The sequence below is a fragment of the Anabrus simplex genome, chromosome 1 (assembly GCF_040414725.1).
Source record: "Anabrus simplex isolate iqAnaSimp1 chromosome 1, ASM4041472v1, whole genome shotgun sequence".
Taxonomy (NCBI): domain Eukaryota; kingdom Metazoa; phylum Arthropoda; class Insecta; order Orthoptera; family Tettigoniidae; genus Anabrus; species Anabrus simplex.
The window spans coordinates 1,059,799,841-1,059,812,346 of NC_090265.1; the positions used below are offsets into that span (position 1 = coordinate 1,059,799,841).

The following is a 12,506-nucleotide window of genomic DNA, read 5'->3' on the forward strand; positions in this document are numbered from 1 at the left end:
AGATAGTACTTAATGGTTAGTGTCCTATCACCTTACCCCTGAGATTATCTTGTGTCTCTCCTTTTAAATATAAGTTTTGTCCTACACAATTCAGCTCTGGTCTTGCGCCCGGTAACCAAAGAATTATTTTAATTAAAAGTAATAATTTGAATTCAGTCATTCAACTACCTTTATTAATAATCTTTAAGATTATTAAGATTACATAGACTTTAATTACCATCCCCTTATCGGTATTATGAGTTGATATTTTTGTGTTATGTCCATTGAATGTGGACATGAGTAGATTCCCATTAGAACTCTCCGACAAGATCGGCAATTCATTTCCAAATGTACTATATGTTCTTGTACATAGTGTAAATTGTTGTAAAAAATAGTTTTGAGAATAGTTTTAGTATAGTTAACCTCTTATATAGCTGAAAGAACCTGTAGATGTTTTGTTTCACTTGACTTAAAATGCCGTCTCATTATCGGCATTATGAGAACTGATATCTTTGTTTATCTCCACTGGATGTGAACATGAATTGGACGTCCCATTAGAACTGTAGGACATGATTGGCCGGTACACTCCAAATATGACAGTGATGTTCTTGTACATCACTGAAAATTGTTTTATATATAAAAATTAATTCATGAGAATAGTTGTAGTGTAGCATCCACTCAGAGCTCTGACTTGGAGTTTAGAATTTATGGCTGATGATGCTTGCAACGACAGGCGAAACATGTACCATATGCTTAAACTTTAATATAATGATTGTATTATAGTCTTAAAGACTTTAATAGTATGGAATAGGTGGTTTTCAATAAATTAATTGTTAAACATTCAATAATAGAGTAGCGTTACAAAAATGTTGCAAAGTTTGGGCTGAGAAGACTTGGGAGAAAGAAGACGAGCTGCTCGACTAAGTGGTATGTACCAATATAAATGGTCCGTTATTGGATATTTCCGAGCTATCAGTGGAGAGATGGCATGGAATGACATTAGTAGACGAATAAGTTTTTGCGGTGTCTTTAACTTCTTGACTGGGTATTAATGATGTGCTTGGTGTAACCTGCCCTGTGTATTTTGTCATCAGATTGTTGTTACACAGCAGAATAGGCAGAAAAGTTAGTAGTATCATTAATATCATTCATCTGTGAAACAAAAAGTAAAAAAGATAGGAGTTTTAAGTAATTTTAATGACAGAGACTTTTTAACCATTTTTACATTAACTGCAAGGTCATTTACCTGGTTGGAATTTGATAGTTTGGCCCATATTTTACAGCTGAAAGTTGAGACAAATAAAAGCAAGGTGTATAAATATCATATCATGCATGTGACATTCTGAACCATTTTTCATTAACTGCAAGGTCATTTACCTGGTTGAAATTTGAGTGTTTTGTTCATATGTTAGCACATAAAATTAAAACAAATAAAAGAAAGGAATATTTATGAATTACACATCATGCTAGTGACATTGTGAAAGATTTTACATAAACTTCACGGTCAGTTACGTCATTTACCTCACCAGAACTGCAGTGATTTGTCTGTCTGAAACTGCCTGAAGCATGATGCAGCACAAAATGCCTTCTCACAATCAGGCCACCAGATCATGGACTCTTTCCTCTTTCCATTCTTCTGACACACTACACATCTTCTAGTGGGTCTATTTTAGATGTACCCGAACAAAATCAGGCAAGCAGCGCCCCAGTAGTTGAGAAGGTGTTGGTGATTTTGTAGCACATCTTTTGACTGCTGTTCTACCACTCCTCTGGTTGAAGGTAAGTCCTCTGCTAAGGTCAGTTGAAAGTCCAGCCTACGTAGGTGTCTTCCTTTTTTCTGATAAATTATAAATGCATTCAAACACGCCAGATCCATCAGGTAACGGAACATCTTCTGGTAATATTTCTTCAGACGTTCTTTGGCAAGTTTGTGGCTGGGAACTTGGCCTTTATTTTTATCCACTCCTCCCATATACTTGTTGTAATCTAGAACAAGGGATGGTTTATGGATTACTCCTTTCCTTGTCTGAACATTGCTCATGCTGTCAACATGGATTGTGCTGACCAGGATAACACCTCGTTTGTCTTTCCATTTCATGATCATTTGCTTTTTACGAAAGGCTGCAATTGTTTCCCCCTTTTGCAGTCTGGCCCTCTTCACTGTGTCTGGGAATTCATTTCTGTTGATTCTCATAGTCCCCACATCAGTATTTCTGCTACACAATGTGTCAACTAGTCTTCGACTAGTATACCAGTTGTCAAGATAGAGGCAATACCATTTATCTAGAAGGCTGTTAGTAAGTTCTAGTACAATTCTGGACAAAATATTCTCATCAGAATATCTTTGAACATACACTGTGTCCTTGCCAGTATAAACTACAAAATTCCACAGATAACCAGACCCACTTTCACAAAGTTTATAGATTTTCTTGCCAAATCTGCTTCTTTAAGATGGAATAAATTGCACACAGCCCAATCATCCTTTCCATAGAAGGAGGGACTCATCGACACATTTGTTTTGCTCAGGAGTGCATACTGAAGAAAATCTTGATTGTAGGTGATCAAGTACTAGCTGAATTTTATAGAGCTTTTTGTTGTGCAGGTTAGGATCAAATTTGGAATTGTCAGAGAAATGAAGGAACTTCAGGAGAAGATGAAATCTTATCTCAGAGATAATTTTCGAAAAACAAGGGGTTGCGATACTTTCCCATTTTGAGAAGTACGTACTGTTTTCTGGCTTATGAACTATCCCCTGCAGCATTAGAAGTCCAATTACAGTTTTTATCTCAGTTGGATTTGTATCCACCCAATCTCTCACTTGTGACCGTGGTTTCAAGCTCGGATGGGCTTCTAAAAACTGTTTAGTATACACATTGGAACATATCACCTATGAACTGTTCACAATATTCCAACACATTGGATTCATCGTCGAAGTACACATTTACACCACTAGCACAAAAAAATACTCATTTCTGACGTGAAACACCACGCAGTGAGAGAGGTTGAAACATGTCTAGCAGTTTGCCTTTATCCAATTCATTATGTTGTTCATCTTGTTCTTCATTCTCATTCTTTGAACCACTTTCACCATCAGACTCGCCTTCATCTGTATCAAACCACTCATCTTCGGATTTCTGAGAAGAAAAATCGTCACAATCATTCTCTAAGTGTTGAATAATGTTGTCTTCTTCGAGCGTTTTGAACTTATGCTTTGAACTAGATGCTGCCATATTTGGCCTACTGTGGACAAGTAGCACCACACAGTTGTAAAATAAAAACAAATAAGCTTCAAGAAGCGTGACGTGGTATTTGCTGCCATAGTGCGGGAAAAACATCAAATAAGACGACAATACACGATGCGGCAAAGTAGCTCGTCATACCAGGAGATATTCACGGTAAAAGACAAGTACGTATATATTCGTCATGCCCATTACCCTGTAACGTTCAGCATACGAATGTATACGTCATGCCCAGTTATGAAGTTAAAAGTAGGAAAGATCACAATATGAGGATGAAGTTGGAATTCAAGAGGACAAATTGGGGCAAATATTCGTTTATAGGAAGGGGAGTTAGGGATTGGAATAACTTACCAAGAGACATTCAATAAATTTCCAATTTCTTTGAAATCATTTAAGAACAGGCTAAGAAAACAACAGATAGGGAATCTGCCATTTGCGCGACTGACCTAAATGCAGATCAGTATTGATTGATACCAAAATTTTTAAAAAATAATAGTAAGGTGTGACCATAACGTGAATTTTTTTAATACCAGTATTTGCATTACTCAAAAATTTAATTTACAGCTACATTGTATTTGATACATGTTTAAGGTGCATGTAATTCTTGTGCATATACGTAAAAATAATTAAAATAGTGCAAATCAAAATTAATAACACTGTCCTGCGATAGTTTCATTGCCGCCATCCTATATTGCTTTTTACGATGACTTCTGCACTCTGACTCAGGATCCGATGTTAATTTTTCCCCATCACATTACATTTTCTCAAAAATCCTGTATTACGTTTATTTCATCACATGCACTAATGCACTTCTTACGTTGTTAGGAAGATTGTTGCTTTAATTTAGATTTCCATATTTTTGTAGTGATTATTTGGACTTGGAACACTGTGGGGAATTTTATATGTTCTTGTGTTCATTTATTTATTTGTTTTTGTGTCTCCTGTGTGTGGGAATATTTGGAATTGTTTGGTTAAACCGTTTCTAAATTATTTAACAATTGGGAAAAATTAATCTTAAAAAACGTTCAAAGGTAAGATGAAATGTTTGTGAGACATACTGTGGCACACGCGCCAGATTGGGTAGGATGCTTCCAGGAGTTTCCGGTTACATCATTTTGCGTCAGTTTGGAAGGTTCGCGATGTTACTCAAGGTATGTGGTCAGCATTTATTGCTGGACCCTGACTGGTCACGATAGAAGTATTTGTGATTGGCGGATGAAGGAAAATAAGGGACGCTCATTGGTCGTATAACGATTTCTCAATTTCCAGAGAGGAGCTCTTCGCTAGAGCCAAGCTCTGCCAAGCCGCTTTGTAATTTTGACCGCCGAAGGGAGAGGTTGCCTTTTTCAGGTGATGGGGCCTCTTGGCCCCCTCCGATACGGTAAGCACTTTGCAATTTTATTTTTTGGCTAGTTATCTTCAAATGTAGTTTTCCGTTTATTTTCCTCTTGCCGGAGCTTACCTGTTTTTCCTTCAGTCGCCAAGTTTTTCTTAAAATGACTTAGCCTTTCTGGCAAGTCACATCATATTTGTTAAGAGAGTTCCCATTTCTTTCTTTTTTTTCTATTTTTTTTTTTCTTCGTAAATTGTGTTCAACGCCTCTCGATGTAATTGTAAATTGTAATTTTCCCCTTTGGGCTGTCTCATAGATCTGCGTCATCTTAGAGTATTCACATTTAGGACGGGCACCCTTTCTCAGAAGTGTTTTTGAGCGGGCTGCCTCCTAAATGAGCTCTGTGCTAGGATAATCATTTCAAATGTTGTATTTTCCTTTCTTCCGTGTACATCCTTCCAACGGTATAATGTTACTTAAATTTTATTCTTGAAAATGAAAATGAAAATCTACAACCTGTTTTCCAGTCATTGACCGGGTCAGGGATGTAATGAATGAAGCATATATAGGCTGTTAGTACGATGGGGTCGCCACTCCCAAAGTGATATATTAATGACTGATAGATGCTATGAAATGAGAATGGAGTGTGTTGCTGGAATGAATGATGACAGGGGAAACCGGAGTACCCGGAGAAAAACCTGTCCCGCCTCCGCTTTGTCCAGCACAAATCTCACATGGAGTGACCGGGATTTGAACCACGGTATCCAGCGGTGAGAGGCCGACGTGCTGCCGTCTGAGCCATGGAGGCTCTTTCTGACAGTATTATGTAATTTAAATGTTACGCCATGAAACTTGAACATTGTGTGAGATGTTCCTACCTAAAGTTATATAAAGTAGAATTACTGAATTTGAACCTTCTGGGTAATCCTTGTAATTATTGTTTGAATTATTTCCGGTTTTAAAAGTGTAATTTTGTTTGATAATTTGGGCATTCATTTTCATCTAAATTTTTAAGTAAACTGTATATTAACTTTGAATCACCATTGATTTCGCTTCTTCAGCACTGCCAATACCTTTCACCGCCTGGATATGGTCCCGTCACTTTCCACTAATCCTTCCTTAGCTGTCATGTTGCTTAACCTGACCGTTTCTGTTTGTTGTTTTCTTGTGAAAACGTGCATGTGTTTTAATATCTTTAATTGCGTCTAACATTTTAAGTGTGCCTTTATTATTAGCCTTTCTTTTAATTTGTGTTGATGTGCAACCTAAGGTTAAACTTTTATTAATTTGATGTCCTCCAGCCATCTCGTAGTCCTGTATTGTCATGCTCAGAGTGTACAGCCGGCAATGCGCGGTTTTGACTGAGTGGCGTCATTCTCTTGTTGTGCTTTGTCAACGACAGACTGAGTTGTGTTTCGTTTGCTAGTGAAAAGAGATTTTTGTCTTCATAAGCGTTCTATATGTGAGTGATGTACTGTGTTAATATTTTTATTGAACTTACATCTATCAACATGACACGACATGGCTGCAAGACCAATCCAGATACATTCTGCTATGTATGTGGAAGTTTCGTGCCGATGAGACAGCTGCGCAATATAACAGAGTTTGTGAGAAAGGCCTACTATGCCTTGAAACTTGGAGACCAAGAAAAGCCGTGGGCACCACATAAGGCTTGTAGAACCTGTATTGAGCAGTTACGGCAATGGGTGAACAGTAAGCGAACTGCGTTGCCACACGGTATTCCAATGGTGTGGCGAGAACCCCCAGACAACAGTATTTACTGCTACTTCGATTCTATGAATGTGAAGGGATTTAACAGCAGCAAAGGTAACATTGAGTATCCAAGCAATATTCGATTTGCAATTTTACCCGTTCCTCATGGCCCTGATACACCAGTACCACAGCATCAAGAACATTTACAGGATTGTCCCCCTTCTGAATCTGACGCACAAATGGCGGGCACTAACTCTGACTGGGATTTCTCCCCTGAATGTGTTGAAAAAGAACCGAGACTGTTCAAGCAAAGTGCATTAAATGACTTTGTTTAAGATCTTGGCCTTACAAACGAATCTGCCGATTACTCAGGTCTAGACTTTGTGAAAGGAACACGTTGGCACGAGGGATGACTTACTACTGTTACAGACATCGCGAACAAGAATTTACACCCTTCTTTTCTGAAGAGGGAGCGTTGGTTTCATGCAACAACAATCCGGAGATTATCTTAAAACTAGGAGCACCACAGTACTGTATGACCCTATTGACTGGAGACTTTTCATCGATGCCTCCAAGAGTAGTTTGAAGTAGTGTTGGCTACTGAATGCATGATTCGAAGCAGTGTATCGATTCATTCAAGTGTCCGAGTGAATCGATTCACAGGAACAGCGAGCTCACGGCACACGATTCAGCTTACTCCCAGCGGACAGTGCTGAGTGGCGCATTCACTGGACGTTGACGGGGAGCAGAGCTTCCGCTGCAGCGAGACAGTGAATCATGGCACATCGATAGAATCGTGAACGAGCCACGACTCAGTGACACACGATACACACGGCTCCTTATCGGCTCAATGGACACGCGGAGAACCGAGCTTCCGCTGCAGCGAGACAGTGAATCATGGCACATCGAAAGAATCGTGAACGAGCGCGGCTCAGTGAGACACGTGATACACACGGCTCCTTATCGGCTCACTGCAGCGAGACATGCTACACTGAAAGAATCGTATGCTATAATGGACTCTCGAGCTCAGCTCATTTGAAAATAATACCCATTTGCATTCACTGTCCTCTTCTTACAGGGAGGTTTAAATAATAGATGGATTTATTTGCAGTGTTAAAAAGGTAGTCACAACATAATTCTGAAGTAGCTAGTAAGTAGGTAGGCTATTAGGTTATACTATTTATTAGTTTAATGAATCTTAGTATTATAACTTAGTTGACATTTGACAATTAAACTCGACTCTAGCCTGCCATATGACTGAGTCATGCTCATGACCACTCAAAAGTACCTGTTTTATATTGGGAAGAACGGCTCAGTATTTTCTCAGTTCATATGTCACATCATTGCACAAGACTTCAATCATATGTGGACAGGCGCAATAACAGCATGTTGAATCAGAAAACCAGTGGGCTACTGTACATCTCGGGTAGCCTATACAAAATATGACGATTTAAAAAAATCCTCAGCTGATAGAAAAATACATATTTTCAAAAATGACTGAGCGAGTTGTCGTGCGGTTAATATCGCGTGGCTGTGCGCTTGCATTCGGGGGATGGTGGGTTCGAATCCCACCGTCGGCAGCCGTTAAGATGGTTCTCTGTAGTTTCCCCATTTTCACACCAAGAAATGCTGGGACTGTACCTTAATTCAGGCCATGGCTGCTACTTTCCTAATCCTAACCTTTCCCACCCTGCGTCGCCGGAAACCTTCGATGTATTAGAGTAACTAGCATTTTGTCTAAGAAAGGAGTTCATAGTTTGAAGACCAGATGGCAGTTGCGAGCACTGAATGCTGTTGCTACTGTCTTACCAGCACATACTACACAGATGCAGTAGGAGCGGTGACCAATGAGCCGTGAATCGGATCACTGTATTGATTCAGTAATGTGAACGGAATCAAATGAATCGATTCAGTAAAATGAATTGAATGTCCCATCACTAGTTTGAAGTGCATCCTTCTTCACAATGAAAACAAACTTACATCCATTCCCATTGCTCATTCAGTTATTATGCGAGAAACGTATGGAAATCTCAAAATGCTGTTGTGTAAACTGAAGTACCAGGAACACAAGTGGCAAGTGTGTGGTGATTTCAAAGTGATAGGTATTCTGTTAGGTTTACAAGGAGGTTACACAAAGCACCCCTGCTTTCTGAGTGAGTGGGACAGTCGAGCAAGGTTACATCACTGGACTCAAAAAGAACGGCCACATAGACAATGGATTATGGGGTCGAAAAACATAAAACAAGAAACTCTTGTTTCCAAGAGCAAAATACTGTTATCTCCACTTCATAACAAACTAGGGCTTATGAACCAATTCGTTAAGGCCTAAACAATGAAGTTGAATGCTTTCAGTACCTGTGTCATCGATTCCCAGGCATCAGTAATTCCAAAATCAAGGAGGGTATTTTCACAGGTCCAGATATCAAAAAACTTCTTTCTGGTGCTAATTTTGAAGGTGTTATGTGTGCTATAGAGCGATCGGCATGGACAGCATTCCAGAATATGGTCAAAAACTTTCTTGGAAACACAAAGGATTCAGACTACAAACAAATGGGGGATAGACTAGTTGTTTCTTTCCAAGATTTAAGCTGCAAAATGAGCTTGAAAGTGCACGTTACATTCACATCTGGACTATTTCCCTGTGAACCTAGGAATGCTGAGTGAAGAGCAAGGAGAAAGATTCTATCAGGATCTACAGGAAATGGAACGCAGATATCAAGGGAAATGGAACAAAAACACGCTGGCAGATTACTACTGGTTACTAAAGAGAGAAGGTCCAACTACTCCTCACACTTAAAAAGCAAGGCGAAGACGTTTCTTATACTAAGGTAGGACATTATAAAAATTCAGACCATGGACTTACCATGCTCAGTATGTTATGAGGCTTAATGCGTGGTAAATTTTGGTCCATTTGGCTGTGTTTTTCTACAGATCTGTTAAGAAAATACACTACATATCTTTATAGTATGTTCATAAGTATACCAGTGTAAGATAGGAGTGTTCAGATGGGTGAAAATAATACGAAAGAAGCGTTCTTTACATGTGATAATAGTAATCTTGCATGTGCGCGTGCTGCATATTTATCAAATTTTCATTTTGAATTTGCACAAAAACCTGATCTGATAGGGGAAAACTGACTTCAGTTCCGGAATCAGCATGCCCAAAATATAAAAGATCACTATGCAAACTTCATGCAACAATCAGAAAGTTTGAATTCACAGGTCAGTGTAATTTATTCGCAACAGTTCGGCAAACGTTTCTTCAATTTCAAAATAACAATGAACTTATTACTATAAGTTAATAGTCATCGATTTGAGCATTAAGGTTAAAATATTACACTTGCAAAAAATGATTGCATTGTTGTGAAATACAGACTTACCAGTAAACTTAACACAAATTCTCACGTACCCATGTCTACAGTAATCATGTCACTCACAAACAAACACATGCATCTCTACATTCCAGAGCAATAAATACTTCTGCGAGAGCACCTAATAATCATAAAATGGGAAAAACCTGCATATCCCCAGGACATGGAGAGGCCCACTTGTGGTGAAGTACAAGGGTTGCAAGCAGGGGTGTGCCTATTAAATTAATCCTATTAAAACTATCCAACAGGGAGATGGTATCATTTTACATATTAGTACATTTTACACTGTGTGTGTGTGTGTGTGTGTGTGTGTGTGTGTGTGTGTGTGTGTGTGTGTGTTTCAGGCAATAAAGGAGAGCACTAAAAAGGGTGAAAAAGTCGAGAGAACAAATATCAATAATTCTCTACTGGAGCCTGTTATAGTACAACAAGAGACTATTAAAAGATGTGAAAAACACGGAAGAACAGATATGACATTCTTTTGCCCTTGGGCTCATAGCAGTAGCTACAGTACCTACATATTATAGCAGATCACTTTCTTGCTAAAACAATTGTATAATGAATTGTTAGTTGAAGCCTTCGGGTTCTGACTAGTGGGTAATTATTAAACACTGTTTTCTCGTCACTTTGTTCGAACATGAATTTCTTGCGAGGTTATATTTGCCATACGTGATTAAGTGCCTTCAGTTGCCATCTTGAGTACGAAACTTCAGCAGTACTCTGGATTGGTTCAGACAGACTCGCCGGTGAATAATAAAAATGTGCCAACTGTCAAACTAGCAGTCTGATCTTTTTTTAATGAATGGTACAACGCTTTACCATTGTCTGCATCTTTACATAACTTTTTAATGGGATAGGCCTACAGTATATGGAAGCCTTATTACTAAACGGCATCCACAAGTGACCTGTCAAAGATCTGCTATTCCTGCACTATAGACTTATTTTAACTTCAGTCGTACCACACTGATTTAAATCATCTTATCACAAGAACAGTTACTGGCATTACCTTCAATTTATTGTGTTGAGTGGTAAAAAGAAGTGAAGTGATTATTTGCCGCGACAGCTTACTTACGGACTAACCGGATAATCGCGAGAAGTTCAGTAGCGTGGTACATACTGTATCTGTCTTGTCATAGCCTAGCTATGGATAAGAAAATGGTCGTGAAACCACTCACTAATGAAGAAAATATTAAAATCCTTTAGGAAGTAGATAGGAGTCTACATCTTAAGTGCGTAGAGTTCGCGCGAACGTTAAAACTAGCACCTTCGCTACTTTGAACACTATTGTGGGCAACCGAGACAAAATTGAAAATGCGTATAAGCAAAATAGGAATGGAAAAAGAAAATGCGTGCGCAAAGGAAAGTTTCGGAAGTTGGAGAGAATGATTTTGAATAAATAAATTTCCAACTTTTGATTGGAATGCAAAATAGGCTACAAGCACAATCAAACGCACTGGGTTATTTAACAATCTCACTGACAACAAAAGACCTTTCCAGAGAACAAAAAATAAACCACTTTTCCCTTTGAGAAAATCAAATGATCATAGATACGTCTCTCTTTCATGACCATCCACCAACGGCTGCGCGGTTGCTAGAGTTACACATTTTGTGGCGGTAACTTCCGTGGCGTATAATTTCGGATGACTCCCAGCCATAAGCCATGTATGTCAACAGGACAGCTTTGAAAAAAAGTGTGAAAACTGAATTCAGCGCTCCTATTACTTTGCTTAAACTTCGCACTGTCCTGTCTTGTTCTAGTGTAAAGTCTTTGCTTTCAATCAATGACGCAAAACTAAACTTTACAGAAGCTAACAGCTTGCCCCTTGAAGGCGCACTATACTTGGTATTCGAGAATTCAAGGTCATTTCCCCTTATCACGCAAATTTCTCCGACTGACCCGGGGCGAGGGCTCTTATCTCTGTTGGAAATCACATTCCGTACACAAGGGATGACAAAGAATATTTTCAGGTCTGGGGAATATATAATCATACTAAGCAGTAAAGGCGAAAAATCGTGACGTGTTAAGTGAGGTATTTTTTAATACAGATTTAATACGATGGGCGTCGGGACTTCAAATTTACGACGTGCTAAGCGGGAAATCATGTTAACGAGGAACGTACTAACAAGGTTTCACTGTATTATGGTAGACCACAAGAATGTGGCCCATGGCCACAGGTAACTGGTTACATGACAATGTTATGAAATAGGAACGCATTCATTTCAATGTTTACCATAGATAAGAACAAATATTAACTTTTTTTTTTTTTTTTTTTTTTTTTTTTTGTGAATTAGATTTTCAGTGACTCATTTTGTCACCATATCAATGATATCAATGCACCCCTTTGCTTTGAAAGCCATACTAGAAAACAAGTGTGTGTGGTGCTAGTATCTCCTAGCGACGTTGCCGACAAGCGATAACTTACAGCCTTACGTGCTTCAAATGAGAACTCTTAATATGTTGCGGGTGAATAAATGGTACATTATCTTGTTAGCACATTGTGAAAGTACCAATAAGCCATGCATCATACAAATGTATGTATGTACACTATGTATGTATGTTGGGTATTCAGCCCAAAGGCTGGTTGGATCCTCAACAGGTTCACCATTAGCTGTCATAGATGGCCTAGGTGTCACTAAAGAGGCGTACTAGGAAAATAAGGAGTAAGGTAGTTTCCCATTGCTTTCCTCACTGAGCCAGAAGTTGCTATTGCACATCAATCTGCCAAGTCCACCGAAATGTGTGCACCAACCGACCCTATGAGCGACAATTTCACACCATTCATAGCAGGGACTGGCTGCATAAGGAACGGCATTACTAGCGTCACTCATACCTCAGCCACTTTCATATTGTCAAAGCCAAGTATAAAACTGA

General features: G+C 38.9%; 1 protein-coding gene across 1 annotated transcript in view; it reads right to left on the reverse strand.

Moving 5' to 3' along the window:
* Nucleotides 1-12,506, reverse strand: part of muc (dihydrolipoamide S-acetyltransferase muc) — a 63,013-nt gene that overhangs the window by 44,095 nt on the left and 6,412 nt on the right. The gene's annotated exons all lie outside the window — the stretch shown is intronic.